The sequence below is a fragment of the Gracilinanus agilis genome, chromosome 5 (assembly GCF_016433145.1).
Source record: "Gracilinanus agilis isolate LMUSP501 chromosome 5, AgileGrace, whole genome shotgun sequence".
In the NCBI taxonomy this organism is placed as follows: Eukaryota; Metazoa; Chordata; class Mammalia; order Didelphimorphia; family Didelphidae; genus Gracilinanus; species Gracilinanus agilis.
Window position 1 is genome coordinate 182,030,127 of NC_058134.1, and position 26,725 is coordinate 182,056,851.

A 26,725-nucleotide genomic window follows, 5' to 3' on the forward strand; every position below is an offset into this window, starting at 1 on the left:
GTTTCTATTAATTTCTGGTTTTTCTGGAAGACCAATTATTCTCAAATTGTCTTTTCTAGATCGGTTTTCTTGGTCTGTCACTCTCTCATTGAGATATTTCATGTTTCCTTCTATTTTTTCAGTCTTTTGACTTTGTTTTATTTGTTCTTGTTGTCTTGAGAGATCATTAGCTTCTACTTGCTCAATTCTAGCCTTTAGGGATTGATTTTTGGCTATAATCTTTCTGTTTTCAGCTATGATCTTTTGATTTTCGGCCATAATCTTCTGGTATTCCTTTTCAATCTGGTCATTTCTGGTGTTCAATTTGCTTATCAGTTCATTTGGTTTCTGAGCCTCACTTTCCAATTGCAAGATTCTACCTTTTAAACAGTTATTTTCTTGCCAGATCTCTTCCATTTTCCTCAAAATCTCAGTTTTGAACTCTTCCATAGCTTGTGAGGAATTTTTCTTATTTGAGGAGGGTCTGGATGCTTGTTTGTTCTCCTCCTCTGTTTGTTCGGTTGTCTGGATTTTCTCTGTGTAAAAGTTGTCGAGTGTTAAAGACTTCTTTTTCTTGTTGTTAATCTTTCTCTTCTGAACTTCCTGAGACTGGGTAGCCATCGTTAGCCCAGCAGCTTCTCAGGTTTATCCGCACGCTCAGGGTCTGTCCGCGGTCAAGCCCCCTGGTGGACCCCCTTGCTTGATCGTCTGCAGGAGGTTTCTTTACAAGTCTCAGGGTGCTGCTTCCACAGTCGTATGCCCGTCTGCACTGGTTCCCCACTCAGGGTTTCAGAGCTTTAGCTCCTGGCTGTGTCTGCCTCCACCCACGCCTCCACCCGTGCCTGTGCCCTGCGCCCGCGCTCTGCGCCCTGCGTCCGCTCTCGGCGCCCTGCTCCCACGCTCAGATTTTGTGTGCGTTCGTTAGCTTTTTGGGGTCCTAAATCTTGCTGCTCTCAGGAACAGGCCCCCGAGCTGCCAATGACTCGATGGGTGCCCCAAACTTGCTCTATTTCTTTTTAGCTGGCTTCGGCACTATAGGTGTTGTATGTGGAGGGGGTGGGGGTGGGGTGGTTGCTCAGCCCGCGATTTAGTGAGAGCCGTTTCACCCCTTTATAGCATGGAAATGCCTCGATTCCACGTACCTTCCACGCTGTGCCCTGTTGTGGGGTTCCTCTGTTCATCTGGACTTGTTTTTATGTCCCCTTGAGGAGTTTTGTGTGTTTAGGTCAGGAGAGGTTAAGAGCTGCTTCTTACTCTGCCGCCATCTTAACCGGGAACCTCAATTCTACTCATTTTTAATTCAATTGTATTACTAGAATTTCTACTCTGCCAGAAACTACAAGAGAAAATACATGATTTTCTGTTTTGAAGAGGCTACAATTGGCTTGAACAAGATATATTTACAAATTATATTTGTAATCATTGTTCAGGCTTTTCTTCCTGGTTTAATGGACCTAGATGTACTTTGGGGAAGTCTTATTTATTATTCTTCACCTTCCAAAAATAAATAAAACTATCCTAAATTTTAAAAATATTTTTTAAGGAACAAAAAAGATTGAGACGGTTGTCCTCCAGATCCTTCCATCTCTCCCTTTCTCTATGATCATTGACAGTGACTCAATAAACACTCCAATATTTTGGAATAGAGTTTATCCGAACCCAGTCATTTAAACTGATTAAGGTCAGTGAGATGGACTCTTACTGTTTCATTCTTGTCTTGGGTATCAATTCCCTCTAAGCTATTTTTGTTCTATCCTTTCCAGTCTATAGATTATTCTCTATGGCAGAGGAAAAAAAGTAAGAAATCACAAGTAGCCATGCTTTCTCTCATTTGTCATTTATAAACATAACATCTTCTCCAACTAACAGTCTTATCTCTTATTTAATTCTTTTCTTCTCCCTCCTATTTATTTTAAACAACACACGCCTTTTTGTCTCCCTTAGCTTTCTTCATCAACCTCAGATTATTTTGAGTCTTAACCCTCTGGACACTATTCTTAGAGGACCAAATCATGCATTCATAGTCATGCATTGCTGCCTATTCTTATGTCCCACTTCTGCTCTTGTCTTTTAAAAAAAACCTCTGTGTTGGTCAGATCATAGGAGGATCATAGATTTAGGGCTAGAATAAAAGTCTTAAGGATCATCTAGCCCAGCCCCCTCACTTTACAGTTGAAGAAATCTAGACCCAAGGAGGTTGTGTTACATTGTGGTAAATGATACAATCAGTTTCCATAGACAAATTTCCCCTTTTCCTATGTTTCAGAATTATATCCAAAATTTCTCTCTATATAAAAATATATATCCTTCCTCCAACCTGGTACTGCGATCTTATTCTTTTTTGTAAACTTTCATTCCCCACCTTTACATGTTTACACCTTTTTTTTTTTGCTTTTCCTTTTTAGTTTACCAGCCAGTCATTTGCATATCCCCATCTCTGACCTCAGAGGCAAGAAACTGACCTGAAGCATTTGAGTGAAACCTTCCCCCTCCCTTTTCCCCATAAAAGTTATGAGTTTTATTTAAGGATGTTCATGTAATCTTCTCTAAAATTTCTTTGGATCTTTGGATTCCTTAAGACTATGACCAGCTTTCCTGTTTTTCTATCACAGATTTTGAGATAAAGTGATAACCTTTCCCTCCCTAAAGATTTCTATCATTTCTACTTAGTATTAATTCCCTATGGGTGGTGGGAATCAGGTCCATATTGGCAATCACCACTGTTGCTTCCCTGACCTTTTAAAGGATACAATTCTTATTTTGAAAAGACAAGAAATTATTAGCTGCTCTCTTATGCAGATAATTGCAACAAATATCTGGATAATTGAATGAGATCATAAGATCATAGCTCTAGAGTTAGAAGAGACCTCAGAAGCAGTCTAGTTCATCCTCTTTATTTTATAGATAAGAAAAATGAGGACCAGTGCTGAGACCCAAGTGAGTTATCAAGCATCTCACAGGTAATGTGTCAAAGATGGAATTTGAAATTAACTCCTCTAACTCCAGGGACTTTGTCCCACACTGCCTCAAGTGCCCCCTTATTATATTATGCTTTCATGACAGGGATTGTAGCTTTTCCCTCTGAGTTCTTCTCTCCTCTTCTTTTTTAGTTTAAAAATATTTTGATGAGATTTGCAAGTCTGTGGGCAAATACATTTTTGCTGTCCTTTGTTAGGAACATTCCATCCCTGGCCAAGGCTCTATCATTCCTATATTTTAAACTGATCCAGAAATACCTTTAAAAGCATTGCTTTTCCCCTAATTACATGTAAAACAATTTTTTAAAATTAAAATTTTAAATGAAAATGTTTTAAAATATAAGATAAAAATTTAATTAAAAAATTTTGAATTCTAAATTTTCTCCTTCCTTCCAATCTCCCAGCCTCCTTCCTTGCCCTCCCCCTACTTGAGAAGGCAAACAATCTGATATAGATTTTACATGTGCAATCATATAAAACAGTTTTCCGTATTAGTCATTTTGTGGAAGAGATCTCAAACAAAAAAAAAAAAAGAAGGAAAGTGAAACATTGTATGTTTTGGTTTGCATTCAGATACCATCAATTCTTCCTCTAGCGGTAGATGACATTTTTCATCTTGAATCTCTGAGATTGTCTTGAATCACCATATTGCTGAGAATAACTTGGTCATTTACAATTGTTCATCAAAAAATAATGCTTACTCTGTATAATATTCTTCTGGTTCTGCTCATTTTACTTTTCATCAATTCACATAGGTCTTTCCACACTTTTCTGAAGTCATTCTGCTTGTTATTTCTCATACCTTCATAGTATTTCATTGCAATGATATAATGCAACTTGTTTAGCCAAATTGATGAACAATTCCATAATTTCCAAAGCTTTGCTCACAAAAGAACTAATTTTTGTACAAATAGATCATTTCTCCCTATTTAAAAAAATCTCTGAAATACAGACTTAAGTAGTGGTATTGCTTGATCAAAGGCATGGTTTTATGGTCCCTTGGGTGTGTCTCCAAATTAATCTTCATAATGGTTTTATCAGTTCACAGCTCGACACAACAGTCTCTCAGCTTTCCTATATCCCGTCCACATTTATCATTTCCCTTTTCTCTCATATTGGCTAATCTGATAAGTGTGAGGTGGTATCTCAGAGTTGTTTTAATTTGCATTTTTCTAGACAAGAATGTCTAGATTTCTTCATATGACTATAGATGACTGATTTCTACATAGGCCTATAGATGACTGATTTCTTCATCTGAGAAATTGGAAAATGAATTTATTTTTTCATAAACTTAATTCAGTTCCCCATATCTTTGAGAAATGAGATTTCTATTAGAGATACTATAACATTTTTTTCTAGCTCAAAAATCCTTTTCTTTGATACAACATTCTTAATTAGCTCTTTACTTCCCAAAGCCACATTTTGTTTGTAGAAATCATGTTCTTAACCTTGCTATTCATTTCCCTAATCTATCTTTCTCTTCTGAGCCACTGGCTTTTGATTTAACATTGTGATAAAAAAGCAAATACCCATAGTGCAGTGGATAGAATTTCAGTTCTGTAGACAGAGATAGGTTCTTAGTTTAGCTACTCCCCTTCCACCTACTATCCTTGTGATGCTGAGCCAGTCACCCAAGTGCTCTAGGTCTCATTTCCCTCAACTGTATTATGAAGGGGTTGGAATAAATGATGGTCTCTTCTATCTCTGAATCTTTGATCCTCTAGTCTAGGTTCAAATCCCAGCTTTTTAAATATTTATTGTCTGTGTCACTTTGCATGATAGTCCATGAAACCTTGGCTCTAGACAGACTCCTTCCTCCAACCTGGTACCATTATCTCAGTGATTCCCAAAGTGGGCACTACCGCCCCCTGGTGGGTGCTGCAGTGATCCAGGGAGGCGGTGATGGCCACAAGTGCATTTATCTTTCCTATTAATTGCTATTAAAATTTAAAAAAATTATTTCTGGGGGGCTAAGTAATATTTTTTCTGGAAAGGGGGCAGTAGGCCAAAAAAGTTTGGGAACCATTGCATTATCTCATTCCTTTCTGGAAACCTCAGTTCTCTATGCTGGCCATTTCTATGCCCCTTACTTGCTTTTCCTATTTAGTATTGTGGCATTTAAAATTATTGTAAGTCCTGCTACAACTTCCCCCAACACTTCCTACTTCCTTTGTGGGAGGTGTCAGAGAAATTAAAAAAGAGAAAGTTTGGCGCCTTTTGGGGCTCTTCTCTCTAGAGCCTGGAGGCTGGCTGACTCTCTCTGATCCTGGACTCTCTCTACCGGGGAGACCCTCTTCCACTACCTAACCTTTCCCTTTTCAAAATCTAAATAAGTACCTAGATATTCTAAACCTGAAGTTGCTCTCTGATCTTTTATTTGAGCCCAGAAGGGCTCTCTAGTCAATTTCCTCCTGCCAGGGCTGGGGACCGCTACCTTCCTATTCCTTCCTCTACCTTCTTTTCTCTTTCTCCCATCCATCCTACCTTCCTACCTACCTTCCCTTCCCCCCTCACAGTATGTTGGCCATTTATTACTTATCCCTGTCTCTGACATCCAAGGTAGGAATCTGATCTGGTGCACTTAAGTAAAACCCTACTTGGAGGCAGCTGTGTGGCTCAGTGGATTGAGAGCCAGGCCTAGAGACGAGAGGTCCTGGGTTCAAAACTGACCTTGGACACTTCCTAGCTTTGTGATCCTGGGCAAGACATTTAATACCCACTGCCTAGCCCTTACCACTCTTCTGCCTTGGAACCCATACACAGTATTGAGTCCAAGATGGAATTAAGGGTTTTAAAAAAAGTAAAAGCCTACTTTCTCACCATAGACCTGTATCCCTCATCTCTCTTCATGACAGATAACTTGTTTTGCTTATCTTTCTTTATCCTTTTATCCTGATGCTTCTGCCCTGTGCTTCTCATTTCAGACTTTGGGTCTACTTTCATGACATGCCTGGGATCACACAGCTAGGAAGTGCCTGAGACTAGATTCAAACTCAGGAAGATGTCTCCCTGACTTCAGGCTTAGCACTCTATCCCCTGTACCATCTAGCTACCCCAAAATGAAGAATGATGACAACTTACTGCTTTATGTAATATTAGCGTGGAGTGAGTAATAGCTATCGAGCTTGAGAAGTCCTGGGAGGTTCTTTCTCACATTGTAGATATATGTCCTGGGAAGATACCAGCCTTCTCTATTGTTCAGAAGAGCAGAAGCTAGTGATACTCAGGCTTTCCAGCAACCATCCAGCTTGTTCTTGTGTGTTCTCTTTTGGCATTCCATTTTGTTATCAAGTCCAAAGTTCACATTATCAAGGAGTCCATTCCTTTTTCTAGGAGGCAGACACTCTGGAATCACACATTGTCAGCCATATGTTTCTTCAAAGCTTGCTTAGGCACTTCTTTTCTAAAGTTTTCCTTGATTCCAAACCCACCCCCATTCCTATGATCCTCAATTACAGATCACAGGATCATTGATAGAAAATTAAAATCCATCTAGTCCAACTCCTGTAATTTACAGATGAGGAAGTTGAAGTCTAGGGAGATTAGGCCACTTGTCCAAGGTCACACAGGTAGTAAGAATCAGAGGTGAGATCTGAACTTAGATCTTCTGACTATAGAGTCAATACTCTTCCCACTTAATCATGCTGTCGCTTTAATTTCTCTCTTCTTAAATTAGTTTTTATCCTCTGGACCTATTTGATACACTTATTATAATGCATATAATTATATTCTTCATGTCATTGCAAAATAATTTATGTGCTGGGCACATAAAGGTAAAACAAAAGGATATATTTATTGTCCTTTAGATGCTTATGTTCTCTTTGGGAGAAGGGTGGGATAACAAACATATATATGGATATATAAATATGACATATATAAATATATGATATATATTGGGGAGTCAGAGAACTATAACAATAAGAAGTGGAAACAGGGAAGTCTTCATGGTTGAGAACCTGAAATTAGGCTTGAAGGAAGAAGGAATTTTGAGAGATGGTGTTGAGGCATGGAAAGTAGCTTATGTGAATATATAAGCTACTTGAAGGGAAGGAAGATAAGTAGTTTCATCTTTTTATCTCTGATGCCTGGCATTAATTTTTCATTGAATTTAAGCAGTAAGTCAGAGGGAAAGGGAATGTGAGGGGTGTGGACTTGACATAAGGGAAGGTTTGGAACAGGAGGTAGGGGCAGGAGATTAGTTAGATAATGAGAAATGAATAAAAAGCCTTGTTGAGGAAAGTCAAGGGCTAAATAGAAGTTGGATAAACCTCAATTTGTAGTAAACCAGATCTTCATTGTTCTGTTCTTCTGTTTGTTCCCAAGTCAGTAAGGAGAAAACAAAGACACTCAGCGTGACTCAGAATTGGGAGTTGGCACAATTGACATAGTGAAAGGTCAAGGAGACAAGACATCTTAGTGTGGTGATGCAATAAGGGAGCTGGCCAAGGAGTCAAATCTGGGCAAGGAATCAATGTTGGTTAAAGGAAAGTAATGGATTATCTTTAGTTTACACTGGCCACATATCCTCCCCCAGCTCCTCTCTCTTTTCTCAGTCTCTCTCTCTCCCCTGCCTCTCCCCCTCCTTTGTCATTGTCTGCCTATTTCCACCCCCCTCCCCATATTTCCAAGTTATGTCTTCTATTATAATGTAAGCTCCTTGAGGGCAAGAACTAACTCTCTCTCTCTCTCTGTCTCTCTCTGTCTCTCTGTCTCTCTCTCTCTCCCTCTCTCAATCTCTCTCTCTCTCTCTCTACACACACACACACACACACACACACACACACACACACAATATAGCAAAGAAACAACATCACAAATCAGATACATATGACACAAACATGTTAGGATACATTGTGTTCCTTATGGGATGAAACAATGTATAATACTAACAAAATTAGAATCAGCTATAGGATAAGTAAGTACTAACAAAAGAAAGTTAGTTACTAACAAAGATTAGCTAGTTATTTAGGTAGATGTACCTAGACTAACGTACTAATATCTTAGGGATAGTTTAGAATAGTTTAGGAATAGTATTAGATTAGATTACAGGATAAGATAAGGTACTAATGTACATTAAAGTGCAAATACAACAAACAAAACAAAATTGCATTACATGAAGGATGTATAACATACTACAGATCACATATCACAAAATAATGTAAATAGTTGTGTAAATAGTATGTATATATTGTAAATTGTATTATAGTGTAAGTATTGTTATATATGTAAAGGGTGTACATATGCATATTTGATACATATACATTATGTGTACATATATGTATACATTTAAATCATACATGTATGTGTTGTGTATATATTGTATGTATGTATCATATGTATATATGTGTATAACTGTAAATTCTGTGAATACTTTGATATAATTGAGTTGCAAACATTTAAATGTAATTTGCATAAGGGAGTTTAATGTTTTGTTGTAATTTTGATGTAAAGACTTATGCAATGTTGTGTTAAAATGTATTTTTCAAAATTGTTTGCATTTATTAGTCAGTAGGATATTTCTGCATTAGGAAAGGAGTTATGTTTGATGTTTGTTTTGACTTTTGTGTTGACATTTCATATTTGCTGTTGATTTTGTAGGAAATTTTGCATTGTTACTTGTTGCTTTGTGTTTTGAACTATGTAACTGTTCAATGTATTTATCCCTTTACCTTTCCTTGTTGAAATCCCTAGTGTAGGTTAGAGTAGGATAGTGTTAGATAGAATAGAGTTAGTGTAGGTTGTTTGTTGTTTTGGGTTAGAATTTTAGTTTAGTTTGTAGTGTACAAATACCAAAATGTTGTTAATTTTTGCTTTGTGCAAAGGGGGGGAACTGTTGTGAGGATTATTTAGGTATTAGTTTATATATAGTTAATGTGCACCTAGCAGGAAGGGCTGGAGAATTCCACATGGAATGCAGGTGAAGGAGGAAGTGGCTTGTGCCTGAGAGAGACTCCATGGGGGTTGGGACAAAAACTGTTGCTGACCCTGGGAGATCTCAGAGCTAGGGGAGTTGAATCCTGATTCCCTGGGATCCTGGAGAGTGGTGAAGGCTTACAGCTGTGGACATCAGACCTACAGAGCAGCACCGAGTAGGGACTGGTTTGTGATCTGGTGGACAGTATTGCAAACTTTCTCTCCCTACCTGGATACCTTGGATCATCTGTTCTGGTGGAGCTGACTCCTGGCATCCTGAAACCATCCCTTGATTAGCCGTGAGATCCCAAGTAAAGCCATCCTCATGTCCTTAGCTAAGCTGACCAAACCTGGCTGGAACCAGTTTGGGAGGAACTTTCCCCTTGTGACTCCAGTACTGCTTTCTTTGGGCCCTGTCTTGCTTAGATCTTAGAAGAGTGTAGTTAAGTCCCTTTCCCTTGACCCTGTGGTTTGCCCTTAGTCTGTTAGTGTAGAAAAACCCTATTCCCATCCTTTACCTTAGTTTGTCCCTGATTAAAATGTGTTATTAAACTCTATATTTTAACTTTCTGGCTATCTCTAGCCCTTAGCATAGTGCCTAGCACACAGTAGGTGCTTAATAAATGTTTATTGAATAAATGAATGAATGAATGATTGGAGGAGGTCCAGGTGATTAAAGAGAACAGTGTGTGAGAGAGAGACAGGCAAACAGAACAAGAGACAGAGACAGAGACAATGAGAAACACTGGCATAGAGAGAGCAAAAGAGATAAATAAGAAAGAACAATTAGTCGAGAGGATTCACTGGAGAAGATCTTGGAGATGCAGCAGTGATATGTGCCATTGAAGCCAAGGAATAATCATAATATTGGGCAACTGGTGCAGGGTAGAGATGAAGACGGTTACCATCAAGAAGGGAAGGAATTTTGAGTTGAATTAGCATCACCACCAAGAAGCATGTTTAATAAAGTGCTAAGCATTCTTGGTCCTGCAAAAAAGCAAGGGAATAGACATTTCCAATTTATTAAGAGTTAAGAGGATGAACATTATTTGAGAAAAGTTTGATTAGGTTCCAGATGTCTAGAAATTTTTCTGAATAGAGGAGAAACCAGTAGGAAGTTTCTTGTGTCACAACCTTTTCTAAAGCCATACTCTTCGAACTCCATTCTGGTGTACAGTCAGGACACATTTACCAAAAAAAAAAAAAAAAAAAGATACAACTCCAGACCTTGACTTATGACTTCCTCTTTTACTTTCTCCCACAGTGCCTCCTGCTCTAAGAAAATGACTCAGAAATAAATTTAGCATCAGGGGTCTGACACATTCAGAAACCTTCTTTAAAAAACGGTCCGCTTTGCCTTAACTACTATTCTCTTTGCTAAAAATATCCCTCCGCCTAGGCTGTTAGAAGTTTTGTACACATGGGAGAAGTATGCCTGGAGCATTACCCATGCAAAGATGTGGGAATTGAGCTAAACACTCACCTTTCAGAGGATTATTTGATGACATTTTTGGAATTGAAAGGAACTTTTTAGGCCATCTGGTCCAAACCTCTCATTTCACACATTAGGAAACTGAGGTCCAAAGGGGTTAAGTGACATCCACAGTTACATAGGTAGTAAGTGGTAGAAATAGGATTCAAACTCAGATCTTCTGCTTGTAAAGCCAATACAAATGTACTGGGCCACTTCTTCCTGCTTTCTGATTTGACTTCTCACTGAATGAGAGATGGCTCTAGAGTTATCATTTTCATTCTCAGTCTCATTATTGTTATCATCCAAAATGAATGGTGTATTCCCAGCAATCTCTTCCCTAAAGGGCCAAATTCACTAACCAACCTGGCAAACTCCTAGACCTAGATCTGCTAACCCTTTTGAGGCAAATAGATAGCACAAAATGTTTGATCAAATCTGGTTTCAGACACTTTCTAGCTGTGACATTGAACAAGTCACCTAACCTCTGTCTACCTCACTTGATTTAGCTATCAAATGGAGATTATAATAGTATCTACCTCCCAGAATTGTTGTGAAGATCAAATGAGATAATATCTAGAAAGTGCTTAGGCAATAACTTGCCTAAAGTTACCCAGGAAGACAAGTATTTTTGAAAGTAGTCCTGTTTTCCTATTCAGATACTATTTTTTTTTTCAATTTCTGGCTCCATATCAATGCTATTTCAGGGTTCAGCACATGATTGCTAACAGAGCTATGATAAATGTGGACTGACAAGAGTTTTGCCCCAGGGCATTGAGATCATCTGGAGGAGGGTACTTCCTCACTGGGGGTGGGGGAGCTCCCTCCCCATGGCAGTCATTACCCTTGTATCTTGCCTCATCGGATTCCACAAGCCTGTGCTATTGCCTTGAGAAACTACTCCCAAACCAAAACCCCAATCGGTCCTGTCACTTTCCCTCCCAAAGACCCATCATTTCCTCAGTCTCTGTGGGAGTGAGGTCCAGACTCTGAGGGATGCCCTCTTTTCTGATCCCATTGCATCAGAGGTTGGACTATCTTGTGAAATGCAGGAGAAGAGAGAGGAGAGGGAAGGAGAGAGGAGATGGGCTGAGGAGAGATGTGAAGAGGAGAGGAGAGGGAGTTAGGAAAGGGGACAAAGAGAGAGAGGAAATGAAAGACAAAGATTTTTTGAAAGTGACACTTTTTTTTTAAAACCCTTACCTTCCATCTTGGAGTCAATACTGTGTATTGGCTCCAAGACAAAAGAGTGGTAAGGGTAGGCAATGAGGGTCGAGTGACTTGCCCAGGGTCACACAGCTGGGAAGTGTCTGAGGCCAGATTTGATAGGACCTCCCATCTCTAGGCCTGGCTCTCAATCCACTGAGCTACCCAGCTGCCCCCTGGCCCTTTTCTTAAGGGATGTGAAATCCCCGCTTATTCAATAGTCCTCTGCAATAGAAAGAGGCGGAGAAGGGAAAGGAATAGAAGGAGACAGGAGAGAATGAGCCATATGACCAGGCTCCAGCCAGGAAGCATCTGCTGTCATCAGTGAAGTCATGGTTATGATGTACAGTACAGTGACCTCCATGGACTCTGGCAACTGATGTGAAGCCTCCGTCTTGCTTTCGTGCCTTTTCTTGGAGCCCACCAGTGCCTTTAAGGGCATGGCTTGTATCTAAATTAATGCTATCTAATCTGTTTCTGTGTCACAACCTCCGTTCAGGATACTTCCCTAAGCTTGCAACATTCAACAATAATGGCCATTTGGGAACAAGAGCATCGGGCATTCCTTGGCCCTTGCCCAGGCCTATCGTTCTGCTTACTTATTGGATCCATTACAAATGCAGCTCATGTTTGGAGCTACAGGATTAGAGCAGAAAGCATTTGGGAAAGATTCCAAGCAGTTCCCACAACCAAAAGAACAGCAGCAGCTTGGGGCTCTAGGTCACCCACCATAAAGCTTCCCTCCAGGGCAGTAGTAGGAGGCTCTATTTCCCAGGAGACGGATGGCCTCATCCCTGAGAAAGCTGAGGCCAAGAGGGGCCTCTCTCTCTCCCTTTAAGTAAAGCTGAAGCTAAGAGGTGCTTGCCTTCCCTGACTACAGCTGCCATGGCAGCGTCAGACCCCAAGACTGGGCTGGGAAATTCCCCACCCAAATTTGGCACCTGCTCCTGATAGCAGAAGAGGTTGTACTGCCCAGGCCCAGAGAGCAGGCCAAAACACAGGCTGGAGGGATGAGACAGCAGACTGATTGGGGCAGCTCCCCAGCCTTTCCCAATGAACGTCTGCTCACTTTATAGCTGGCATCTTAGGGTTAAGGAAATAGCTTCTCTTTTCTTTCTTCTGTTAGCAATAAATCCCTGAACCACAGGACTGCCTTAGCTTGGCAGGTTGGTATTCAGATGATTTCTGATGGCCTATGTGCCAACCTCAAGCAAAACTTGAATGCTGCCAACTTAGCTTGTACAGAGAATCCCTTCTCTGGGGAAGGAAGATGCCATTCCAAACTCCAAGGATCACAGGATTATTTTATACTTAGAGCTTGAAGAGCCTTTAGAGGCCAGCTAGTCTAACCCTTCGTTCTACAAATGTCATGCTTAGAAATACCCCCCACCTCTCCAAGCAACTTCTCCCCAGAGAAGAAGCCCCCCGCTTCACTAAACCATAGTTCACAGGCTCTCACCAATGGGTTTACTTTTAACTTTTTAAGTAGTGAGCCAGTGAAATAACATAGTAAGAAAAGCAGCAATAAAGTCTTTCCCTCATAAACCCTAGCTAGGGCATGTTCTCCCACAAATGCACATGTCAGGGGGGAGACACTTAAGGAGCACGCATGCAGAGGCTCACATAGAGGGAACACACGAAGTCAGGGTGTTTGTACGGAAGGGCACACATGTGGAGAAATGTGAGTCCAGGGAACAAGTACGAAGGGGGTAACCCATACCTCTGACACTATAGAGCTGCTGATGTCTTCTAGTGATTCCTATAATTTGCTTCTGGCTCTTCTCCTTTGGTCTTTGCAGGATTCAGAGTCTCAGCCAGATACACTCACTGGGTGTTGTTGTTATTTGGCTGTTCCAGTTGTATCCAACTCTTTGTGACCCTGTTTGGGTTTTTTTGGCAAAGATACTAGAGGGCTTTGCGATTTTCTTCTCTAGTGCATTTGACAGATGAGGAAACTGAGGCAAACAGGGTTTAAATGAATTGCCCAGAGCCATGTAGCTACTAAGTGTCTGAGACTGGATTTGAACTCAAGTCTTCTCTTATTCACTGTACCACCTACCCATGCCACTTGCTGGGTATTGCTCAGATAATTGCTGTTTTGTTGGATGAGTCACGTTTATCAGATGCTGTCAGGCATAGGCTTTGGTCAAATTGCTTTGGCTGGACTTATTGGCTATGGCACTGTCTCTTTCTCATAAGAAGAGTGTCATGGTCTTTTAGACCAAAAAGTTGTGTGTGTGTGTGTGTGTGTGTGTGTGTGTGTGTGTGTTTTTAGGAAAGCAGACAAGAAAAGAAGAATGAGGAAGAAGAGAGGAATCATCTTTCTCTCTCTTTTTTAAGGAATGGTCTTTCTGTTTCTTTACAGAGTCTCGGTTAGAAGTCATTTCACCTCTAACAGAATAGCCCCAGGTGATCAATTCATTGGGACACCCAATGCTTTTAGGTAATTTGTAATATATTTCCAAGTAAACTATTAATATTTCTTTGGACTAAACTTTCTGATCTAGGGGACTGGGTTTATCTTTCGGAGACCCCATTCTTTCTTTTGGTAAGCATATTCCTCCTAGTTTTAATCTCTCAAAGGTGTCCTGTGCCTCATCATTTCCCATTTTGGGGCTTCTAGCCCAAAAGCTACCAGGAAGCTTTGGGGATTAGAGTTCCTCAGTTTTCTTAATTCCAAACCCTTTTTCTTTTTCTCACATATATAGATGGATGGGGGAAAGGCAGAAACAAAGCTGAGACTACCAGAAAAGATCATTTATTTTTTCAGCCTCCCGAGCCCTATGTCTGGCCTTTTATATACGCACCAACTGAACTTTTAGCTCACCTTTACACAGATGAGTAAATTGAGGTTTAGTGAATTTAAATGAGTTTCCATAAGTCATATAATTTGTAAATGGCAGGAATGGGATTTGAACCAAGGTCCTCATTCCATATCCAACTCTCCTTCCACTGTGCTATATGTGGAGGATCTATCTACCTACCTTTGCCTCATCATATAGCTACAAGACCCAGCAGTTAGCTGGTTGGCAGGGAATGTCCACTCCAAAAAAAGAAGTCCATCTGTGCTCAGAAATTTGAGACAAAAGAAATTCTGTCAATGAACAACATCAGTTCTGAGATGGATCTATAACGTTCCAGAGGGTTGCCCTGGGATAGAATTGATTATGCCAATCTCTAGAATGGTAAGTGAACTTCCCCCCTTAATTACAGTTTGGAAGGAATTGGCAGACAGTTCTTTGTCTGAAGTTTTGCTCTGGCCATACAGAGTGTCCATGTTTCCAGAGGAGGGACGTAGGGAGGAGGGGGTGGTTTGGAGAGAATTCATCACTACCACAAATACAACTTGATGGGTTCATTCACTCAAGAAAGTGTCCTACAAGCTTATCATCAGCCCTCCCCATTCAGAGCATGTGCGAATCACATGCTGGGGTTGGGAAGCTGTTCCTCCTCCCTGCTGTGGTGAAGCCTAATTAGGTACACCAGACTACATGGCCAGACTTTGGTAAGCCAGTACTGGTTTCAGTATCACGGATGTGACTGGAAATCACATGAGGGGGACAAACAACTTCCAGAGTGCTTCCTTGGTTAGAGAAGGAGGAAGCCAGAGAGGGAAGGCATCAGAGATGGTCAAGCTTTAGAGGGTGGAGAGAAGCAGCTACTAGAAATATATCAAAGTGTGTATAGTTATACCTTTTTATAGTTATAGCCTCTAAAGGAAGAAATCAGACATTTTTTAAAGCATCTCATTTGATCTTTACAACTCTAGGAGAAAGATGTTTTTATTATTCCCATTTTATGGTTGAGGAAAGTAAGGCAAACAATGATTAAATGACTCGCTCAGGGTCATACAACTAGTGTCTTTGGCTGAATTTGAACTCAGGACTTCCTGACCCCAGGCCTAAGTTCCTTGTCTACTGTGATACCAACTGCCTTAGTACCTCAGGTAGCAAGAAGCAGGAGCCGCATCTAGCTTCTCCTCTAACTCCAGATTATTCCAGCACTTTCCATTCTGGGTACCACATTGCTTCCCTCAGTTGGTCTAACACTCTCATTTTATGAATAAGAAAAGTGAGGTCTACATAGGTTATTGGTGACTTGCCCAAGATCCTTCCACTAGTAAATAGTTGACAGTACTGGAAGAGTTTGTTTGATTCCAAATCTGGGGTTCTTTCTTCAGTGTCACATTAGTGTCCCCTGCCCACACTGAGATCTCCTCTTTAGTTCATCCTTGTTACAGTGATGGAGGACGTAAGCAGGTGTGCCTGAGACTGATCACGGATCCAGCATATGATTCGAGATCTCTGTTCCCCCATCCCTGCTAATCAAAGAATAGGACAGAATTGACTCAAAGAACAAAGGAAAGGGGAAGACATAGCGTGTTTGGCACTGGAAGCCAGTATTAAGACGTGTGGAAAAATGAAAAAGAGCATCCCCTTCTCCCTTCCAAATGCTCAACTCTATGGCGGATCCTAAATGTCTTAGTGTAATCTTAAACTTTAGTAGCAACAGAAAACTGCATTAAGACTTTTGGGACACCCTGTAGAGATCTTCTTCAGGGACTGGGAAGGGCAACAACAAGGAATTAATCATTTGACATCCATTCCTGCTATTGTTAGGGGGCAGGCAGCATTCCCAGGTGCTCTGTGAATCACCTGCAGAGATTCCCAGGCAATCATCCTTCTTCCATCTGCTGTCCTTTAGGCAGCCTCCAAACCAAATTCTCAGCCAGAAGTCTTCCCAGGGATGCCTCTACCCACTTTACGTGCCACCCTTTCTGTACTGACCTTCCCACTTTCAACCCTTTACCCCCCTCAAAAAAATCTGCCCCCTTAAAGTAAAAGTGAACCAAATAGGTGGGGTAGTTGACCTTGAGATAGGGAATAAGAGACATCGGATCTGCTAATGATCTCTGGGTCAAGTAACTGTTGGTGTGTTACTCTGGAAGAGTCCTTTGTGACAGTAATAAAGAGTTAGTTTGTCGAGAGCTCCCCAGGACCATCCCTCAGCCATCTGAATGCTTCCAAGCTTCAGAGAAGCCAGAGCTGTATTTGTGACTGGCTGGGAACACTGTCTAGGAAGAATTCTTTTTTTTGGGGGGGGGGTGTTGATGAGGGAGAAAAACTGATAGGAGCTGACTTGAAGTCTTCATGAAGATTTATTTTTCTTGTTTACAGTAAAACCTGACCCTAACACACACACATACACGCACATACACGCACACGCACACATGCAGAGTACCGGGATCACAGTCAGGAAGACTTTGGTTCAGATCTCACCACTGACAGGTGGCCCCTTCCAAACCCTTAGGAAACTCCCTAGGGCTGATCTACTAAATCATAGACTGGTTGTAATCTTTAGAAACAGAGAGAGTTTCCATACTTAGGGTCCCTTGAGTAGTCCGATACATCCATTGATATACACACATGATCTCAAAGTTATAATGTCAGATTTTTAGACCTTGAAGTTACCTTAGAAATCATTCATTTACGTCCTTTTTTTTACAGTTGAGGAAACTAAGGTCCTGAGAAGTTGAGACTTGTCAAGGCTGGGGGTACTAAAGTGAAGAGAAATCCAGATTTAGAGCCAGCTTTAGGGTTAAACCCATGGTTGATCTTGAAGGAGATTTCTCCTTGCTTCCCACCCCATAACAAATGAAATGAGTGATCGTAGTGATCATAATGCTCTTTAATGAGAAGAAACCCACTATCTCCCAAAGCAGCCTCTTCCATTTTGGGAGAATGCTAATTGTTAAGGAATTTTTCCTTACACAAAGCCTTGATTGCAACACCCAATCATTGCTCCTTGTTCTGCCCCACAGAGCTAAATGGAATGAGCATAATTATTCTTCCATATGATATATTTTTTTCTAAAACCCTAATCTTCCATCTTAGAATTAATACTATGTATTGGTTCTAAGGCAGAAGAGTGGTAAGGGCTAGGCAATGGGGGTTAAGTGACTTGTTCATGGTCACATAGCCAGGAAGCATCAGAGGTCAGAACCTCCCATCTCTAAACCTGCCTCTCAATCCATACAGCCACTTACGTTCTCCCCTTCCATATGAAAATCTTTCAAATACTTCAAGTGGCCATTGTGTCCCGTGAGTGTTCTCTGCTCAGCACTTAAACATCCCCAATTCCTTTGGCCAGTCTTCATACAGCAGGAGGTTCTTCCCCAACCTGGTTGTCTTCCTCTGGACAAATTCAGCAGATGAACATCCTCCTAAGAGGTGACACTTGGAACTGAACCCAGTCCTCAAGATGTGTGATCAGAGCAAGCACAACAAAAATACCAATCTCCTCTCTTATCTTGGATGAATGTAACCTAGCAAGGCAGATCCATGTAGTGGATGGAGAGCCAATCTTGAAGGCAGGGTGAGTCCTTTGATAACCCTGACTAAGTCACTTAACCTTCCACCGACCCAGGTAACTCTTCTAAGTCTGTAAGTTATAGAATAGTTGCTGATCTGCATTCTAGAGGGAGCTTTCTCACTGGCAACAACAGCAACAAAAACAACCCAAGTGGCACTGACTTTCTTTGTTCCTACATCCCACTAGTGATCTGTATCGAGTTCACAGGGCACTAAATCCCAGGTATTTTAAAAACTGCTTTTTAACAAAGTCTTTCCTCTCTTGTACTCATGAAGTTGATTTGACTAAATTCAAGAGTTTACATTTATACCTATTTAATTTTATGAGAAACAGAAAGGCATAGTGGAAGGAGTGTTGGCCTTGAAGTGGGAAAGACCTAGTTCAAATCCCACCTCTGATACAAGCTGGGTGGCCCGGGGGAAATGGCACAGTGCCCCCAGACAGCTCTTAAAGATGAGAAGATGCTGCTCTAATCAGGAAGAGGGAAGGTGGTGGAGGAAATTCCTCACTAACAGCCCACTGCTAAAATCCCAAGTCTGGTAAAAAACCAAAAACAAATAAATGTCATTATGTTAGATTTGGCCCAATATTCCAACCTTTGGGGATTATTATTTCACTCTGAGTAATTTTAGTTTCCATCCTAGCTTTGGGTGATTCTCAAATCTGACAAGCATGCCATCTATGGCTTTATCCACCATTTGTAAAAATGCTCAGTAGCATATGGCCAAGCCCAGATCACCTAAGGCTTTTCGATGGTACAGTGGAGAGAACTTTAGACCTGGAGCCTGGAAGACCTGAATTTAAATCTCAACTCAGATACTTACTAGCTATGTGACCCTGGGGAAATCACTTAAACTCTTCCCCAGTTTCCCTAATCATAAAATAAAGATAATACCTTCCACCGTTGTTGTGGGGACCAAGTAAGATCATAATTGAAAAGTGCTTAGCATAGTGCCTAGCACTATAAAATAAGAGATGCTTAATGAATGTTTATTCCTTCCCTTCCTCTTTTGCTGCTCCCTCACCTAGCCTCGAACTATGACCCCCATGTTCCATGACTGTGAGACCTCTCTCCCAAGGCCTGTCTTCCCTCACTGTCTTTGCCTCTTTCCAGGTACTTATTCCCTCAGGAAGGGTCTTATCTGTAAAATCCGAGGGATGGATGAAATGGCTCTTAAGGTTTCTAGATCTAAAGCACCTGTGTTCTAAAACAGTAGTCAGCATAGAGCAGGCACTCAATGAATGCTTATTTTGGTGGTTGTTATTTCCGGTACCCGCTAGAAAAAAACACCAAAAAAACAACTCTTTCTATAGCCACGGCCCAGGTTTTCTCAAACTCTCAGAGTCAGAGCACCGAGCGATGAGGTGCCTTTTATTAGCTGTGGACTTTCCTTCTGACTGAGCTGCCCAGGGTCACGCACCAACACCAACAACTCTGGATTTCCATTGCCTCAGACAGCTTGAAAGCAAAACCTCTGAATGCCCTCCTCCCCTGAGTTACATTTTGTATCAGAGAAGTTTTGCTATGAGTCTGTTGAAAAACCTTCCTGAATAACTAACTCCCACAAGAGCTGTTGACAAGCTTCTCTGGGTGATGAAGCCAGCACTCAACAGATTGTCAGAGAGAGAGCCTTTATGTTTGCAGTACCACCAGGTCATCAAAAATGGAAAAGTCTCCTGAGAAATGTTTTCCTTGTGACTTAAAGAGACAGCATGGAGCAGTGCCTAGAGAAGAGGGAATTCAGAAGACACAGGTCCATCCAAGTTCTATCCACCTCTGCTACATCCAGGCAGTGTGGCCCAGAGCGATTCACTGAACCTGTCAGTATCCCCAAACAATTGTCTAAGCTTATACATTACAGAGGAGTTGCTGATCCACATTTTTGGAGGAAGTTCCTTATGGGATTCCTTGAATGAATGAAATCACAGTTCCAAACTAATAATAAATAGGAGAAAAAAAGAGAGAAGGAAAGGAGGAAGGAGAGAAGGGGAAAAGGAAGAAGAAAGGTGAGAAAGATACAGGAAGAAAGAGAGAAAAGGAGGGAAGAAGGGAAGACAGAAAGGATCGAAAGGAAGAATAAGAGAAGGCAGCTGGGTGGCTCAATGGATTGAGACCCACGCCTAAAGATGGCTGGTCTTAGGTTCAAATCTGGATTCAGACACTGCCTAGCTGTGTGATCCTAGACAAGTTACTTAACCTCCATTGCCTAGTCCTTACCACTTTTCTACCTTGGAACCAATACAGAGTATTGATTCTAAGGTGGAAGGTAAGGGTTTAGAAAAAAAGAAAAAGGGAAGACAGAAAGGAGAAAGGAAGAATGGAAAGAGGGAGAAAGGAAAGAAGGAAGGAAAGGAGGAAAGAACCAACAAATCAATTTTACACTACTATAATCAAACTTAATCAATAAACTTTAAATGTCGATTCTATGCCTATCTCTCCATTGTTTTTTGGGTGACCTTCAACTTTAATTCTCTGGAGACTTTGGAAGTCCATAATTTGGAATAAGATTGGGGTTTTTTACAAGCAAGCTTTTTTTTTTTTAGGTAGAAGCTTAGGACTAAGAGCACTGCACAGTTTAGGGTCCAATTCATGGCTCACCTAGAGCATCTGTCCAAGATATACATTCTGATGGATTAGCTCAATGGGCTATTCATCCAACTATATAACACAGTCCAGGGAACAGGCATGCTTAATCTGCTGAGTTTTTCATGTGTCAATAAAGTAATATCTTTTGAGTGATTAGGGATCTAATTTAAATTATTCTGGGACTTATAATCAGAACACAGTCATTTATAATCAGCATCATTCATTAATAGCCTGGGAAATGCATTTTCCATTTGGACGTTGCAAGAAAGATCCTCCATGATAGTTGCAAATTCCTTTGAGGAGCATAGAATCATAGGGTTGGAAGGGATCTTGGAGGCCATCAAGTCTAATCCCCTCATTTTGAAGATAAAGATAAAAAAAATAAGGCACATAGGAGTTAGGTGGCTTGCGGTGATTCATAGAACTGATAAGTGTCTGAGGGTAGAATTGAACCTAGGATCTTCTAACTCAAAAATCTAGTGTTCAACCCACAACATCCAAGGTTTCAAACACACCAATCACAGACTTTATGAAGACTAATCTAAATAGTCATGTGTATATATATATATATATATATATATATATATATATATATATAGTCTTCATAAAGCTTTTTTTGGAGATGGAAAAATAGATATATTTATTATTATTTTCTTAATCAATTTTTCCCCAGAAATGTCATCTGTGTTTTTCTCTTTATGTATAGAGCATCCTCTCTTCTTTCAGATACCTTGAAAAAATAGCCTTTATCTTTTCTCTTAAAATTAATTCCCTCTGGTATAAATCATTATGTATAATCAGTCTAGTTCAACTGTTCTTTGCTTTCTTTAATGCCATTTTTTCATTGTCATCATTTGTACTGTGATGTTAATTTTCAAACATGCAAATTCCACCACAATTGAAGTAGGAAGTGCTTTGTTACAACAATCCTGACAGATCTGTTCCATTTTGTCATGTTTGTTTTCTTTTTTTCAATTTCCTTCTAAAATACTATCTAAATGATCTGGCTTAATTTGATCTTTGGCCAAGCTTGTTTTAACCTTGGCCCGCCATTTGGGTCCTAGCTTATGAGGTTGATATTGGCTTATAATCTTTCATCATCTTTGTCTGTAAGATTTTGCAAATGAGTTAACAACCTAAACTGGTGTTGCCTTTGGCTACCATGTCTCTCTGCTTGGCAAGGGAATTAAATGTTTACTACTGAAAGCAGTTTCTAAGCTCTTTTGATCTCTTAGTGGCAATGGATCTACATCAAATAAATGTCCTTAAGAAATGGTGATAGTCTGTTGATGTCTGTTCCTTTTCCCCATTTCCCATTTTCCAGCATCAACAGCTGGTTTAAATAAGTAAGATGAGAATGTTTTAAAGTTACATACCGTATCTTCTCATTTAGTATTGATTTTGATCTTTGCTATATAGACAATTCAGAAGTGACTCATATTCCTGTCTATTAAAATATAATCTCAACAAAGTAAGTGTCCACTGATTGTGAAATGTCTAAACAAATTATGGTAGATAAATATAATAGAATGTTACTTCAACCTAAAAAATTGTAAGATTTTAGTTATTTGCTTTAATAATCAAATGATTATAAAAAAGCTTACCTTGGTTGTTGCATCTTTCAAGGAACGTTTAGTGTTTTAACATATGTGTGCAAGACATTTTGTTGAAACAGTGAACACCGAAAACACGGGAGGATGCAAAGATAAGTAAATGGAACAGGAAAATGATATTTACAAAAACCACAACAATGTAAATGAAAAGACCAAAAACAAAGCCAAATTGAGTATGGCCTAATAATTAGTCAATTGATCAACTAGCACTATTATATTGTGCCAGGCTTTGTGTTTGATTCTGAAAGACAAAGATGAACATGAATGGTCCCTGTTCCCAAGGATTTTACATTCTATCAGAAGTAATATATACATAAATAAACATATATAAGATGTACACAAAATAGATACAAAATAAATGACTTCGGGGGGATTAGACGCTGAATGAGGATCAGAAAAGGCTTTGTGCAGAAAGAAAGTATTGCATGATCAAAGGCTCTAAGAGATAGCTAAGTAGGACTGCATTGCAGGAATAGAGTATAACCAGTTCATAGTTGGGAGAGTGAATGATTTAAGAATAGCAAGAAAGTCAGCTTGGGTGGACTGCAGGAAGTAGAAAGGGGAATGACATATAAGATTGGAAAAGTATGTTGAGGCCAGGTTGTAATGGTGGTGATCAGCCCTGGAAGATGCGACAGAATGCATCTTCCTCCCTTTGTGGAGGTAAAGGTCTAAGGACATAAAATATTCCATCTGTTTTCCAATACCACTGACTTAATGGTTTGGTTTGACACTTTATTTTTAAAAAAATTATCCTTTATTATAAGGTATGGCTGGGAAAGAGTGATACATTAAAAAAAATAAAGACAGTGTAAAAATAGGATACCAATACATATTAAAATAAATAAAAGAGGGGGCAGCTGGGTAGCTCAGTGGAGTGAGAGTCATGCCTAGAGACAGGATGTCCTAGGTTCAAACCCGGCCTCAGCCACTTCCAGCTGTGTGACCCTGGGCAAGTCACTTGACCCCCATTGCCCACCCTTACCAATCTTCCACCTACGAGAGACAAAACACCGAAGTACAAGGGCTAAAAAAAAAAAATAAGTAAACAAACAAACAAACAAACAAACAAACAAACAAATAAATAAATAAACAAACAAATAAATAAATAAAAGAGTTACATGATGTGGTGGGGTGGGAAAGCTATATTTATTTTCTTGTGATCTTATTTGTTGCTCATATTGTCCGATGCTTTCCAGTGTTTTTTTTTTTTTTAAGAAAACATCATGGTGAACGATATGCATGAGGCCTCTTTGTAATCAAAAAATTTCTTTCATTTCTTACTCCTGAGCCTGTAGATAAGTTTCAGTTATTTTTTTCTTGATATTTTTTGCAAATGCTCTTCAAAATGATTCAAAGTGAAACGTGAGGGGGCAGCTGGGTAGCTCAGTGGATTGAGAGCCAGGCCTAGAGACGGGAGGTCCTAGGTTCAAATCTGGCCTCAGACACTTCCCAGCTGTGTGACCTTGGGCAAGTCACTTGACCCCCATTGCCTACCCTTACCACTCTTCCACCAAGGAACTAATACACAGAAGTTAAGGGTTTAAAATATATATATAAAAAAACAAACAAACAAAAAAAACAAACAAAGTGAAATGTGAAATGAGCAAGAATCATGAGAAACCCTGCTCCTCCAAATCCTTTCCTTGCCTCTCCAAAGAGAAGGTTAGGCTATCTTTTCATTTGTCTATAACTTCTTTCTGATTTCTAATTTCTTTTGTAGTGAAAATGCTAATATTGTTACAATTCCATCTTTTTAATCACTGGATAGGATTCTTACATTTTGGAATCTAACCATTAAACTGATGTATATAGTCATACTTAAAAGCTATGATGATTAGCACCCTAAACCCTATTTCCTATCACTTTGTCACCAGCACTGCAGGAACGGAAGGGTCTTTTCTGTTTTTCTTTGTTGTCTGGGTTGCTCTAGACCAGAGAACTGATCAATATATGACCAACCACCTGGTGATGAGCTTCTCTGCATTTAATTAGACTTCTCTTTGGAGAGGAAGCACCATTTTTCGCCAGGACCATGGCCAGAGTCTTTTCAGCATGGTAGAACCTTCTCTTACCATACTGGGATGTTGGAATAGGACTTTGTGGGGTTCTAATCCATAAAAACAAGATAATTGTCCTTGTACTATCTGATTCATAAGGTAGGTTTTAGGAAGAGGCCTTATAGTTAACCTTAAAGTACTGAGCAGCTGTGTGCTATTATTTGCCATCATCATCATAATCTTCATAGTTTATATTTATATAGTATTTTAAGTTTCATATATACTTGATCATACATGTATAACTCAGATCAAACTGCTTACCCTCTGCAGGAAGGGAGAGGGAAGAAAAGGAGGGAGACAATTTGGATCTTATCATTTTAGAAAATGTATGTTGAAAATTATTACATGTAATTGGGAAAATAAAAAAAATTAAAGTCATATATGCTTTACATATATTACCTGATTCGGTCTTCCCAGCCCTGTATGGAAAATGCATTTTATAGCTATGGAGGCAGAAGCACATAAAGACTTCAGAATTTATGCCAGATATCCATGTAGTCTAAAATTCAGGGAATATGACAGCTCTTTAAAACTGGTATTTTGGGAATCCCAAGGCTATGGTTCAAATAGGGCTAAATAACATACTTCCTAGGGTCTTTTTCATTAATTACCACTAAAAACATGCTATGGGCAATACAAAAATGAACTCTGACTAAGTTGAAAATGCAGGAATGACAAGTGACAGAGTGATAAGAGTGATGGCTCTGGAGTCAAAAGACGAATGTCCAGATTTTGTCTGTGACGTGTCTTAACTTTGTGACTTTGGTCAAGTCATTTATCTTTCTCTGTTTTTTTATCTGTAAATTGAGGAGGTTAGACTAAATGACTTCTTTGTACTTTAGAGCTATAACATAATGATAGGAGTTTTAAAATATAAAATATCTATCAAAAATATTTTTACCAAATCAAGACAATTTAAATGTGACGAATGATTCAATCAGTGATTTTTCAATTTCCCATTTTCCCTAATGGCTCAAACTTCATCTAAAAAGTCTGAATAACTTAGGGATCCTCTTGGAAAGCTATTCCTATGGAAAGGCTGGAATATTCAGAAACAACTCTGTGTTTTTAGCTCTTAAGAAAAATTGGCTCTCTCAATGGAAGTGACAGGTTATTTCTTGTTCAGTCAGTGCCTTCCCAGGACAGAATTGGTCAGGTTTCTTGGATTGTGGACTTACAGGGAGTCTTTCTGTTTTGGGTGGGTTTTTTTTCTTTGTTTTCTTGTATGCTCAGTGGCTTCTCCCAGCCAATCACCACATTGCCAGATGGTGCGAAAGATTTACCGGAATTTCATTTTCAAATAAACCACAGACTTGGATGAGCTAATGTTGTTCCACAGAAAAAGCCACAAAACTGGACAAATTAACGTTTCAAGAAAAGAAACACATCTAAGTCATCAGATCTGCCCTTCTGAAAGAGCTCTCCTAGTTGCTGCTTAGGATCCTCAGAGCAAGAATAATACAGCAAAGAATGGGCAGGGAATGAATGTTTACCGCAGGTCACGGCATGAGGCATAACCTTGGCACATGAGGGGCATGCCCATGCTGAGTGTGTCTCCCATACAAGACTTAAAGTACTCTATTAACTGTAGCTCTTGAGCCCCCAGCAATTTGTTATTGTTATTATTATTATTAGTCATCCAGAAGACATAATTAGGTCAGAATAATGATATTTAATGAAATAGGATATTAAGAAAAGTAGCCAGAAAGCAATTCCCCATAAATCTGGTCCCCAGTGTGACCTGGGTTACACTGTCCCACCTGTTCCTATCAATGGAATAAATTATCACATGAAAGTAATGTAGGTGGAAGAGAATACACATAGGGAACCCATGTGGCCAGGGCAAATATGTTGAAAGGAACACATATGGGGATACATATGGCCATTCCATGTTGATGAAGGAGGCATATATGGCCAGGGCACATGAACACCCATATTTCTAATGCTGTGGGGCAGCCAGTATCTTCTTGTGATTCATCATCTTGCTACCTGTGGGCTTTCCCCTCAGTTTTCATGTGACACACAGTCAACCAGGCATCTCCTCTCTTCTACATATGATTTTAAAGGGTAGGCTGTTACACATGACATAGTCTTTGTCATAGCTGGTATCATGTTGCTCTGCTCATTGTTGGTCCTGGTGGTTCCATGGTCACTGCCGGTCACTTGGGCACACAGTGCTTCTAGCTTTAGGCTTTAGCTAGAGACCTCAGGGGAGGCACAGCCTTTTTCTCATAAGAGGAAAAGTGGGTTCTGTTTCTGTTCTTTTAGTTCAAGGCAAGGAAGCATTTTCTATTACATTTCTTTTAGAAGAGCAGAAGCAATACACTGAGACGTAGGACAAAGGAAAAAAGACTTCTGCCACTTTCTCCAGTAAGGAAGTTTACCTGTTTCTGTGTGCCTTGGCTGGGAAAGGTCTTTCTTTTCCAAAAGCATAACCTCTATTAGGTTATGCTGACATAAGGGCAAAGGAAGGATGGAAAGGATTAGACTGGAATTGGGTGTATCATTTAGCAAATTAATCTACTAGTTGTTTTTTTTTTGTTTTG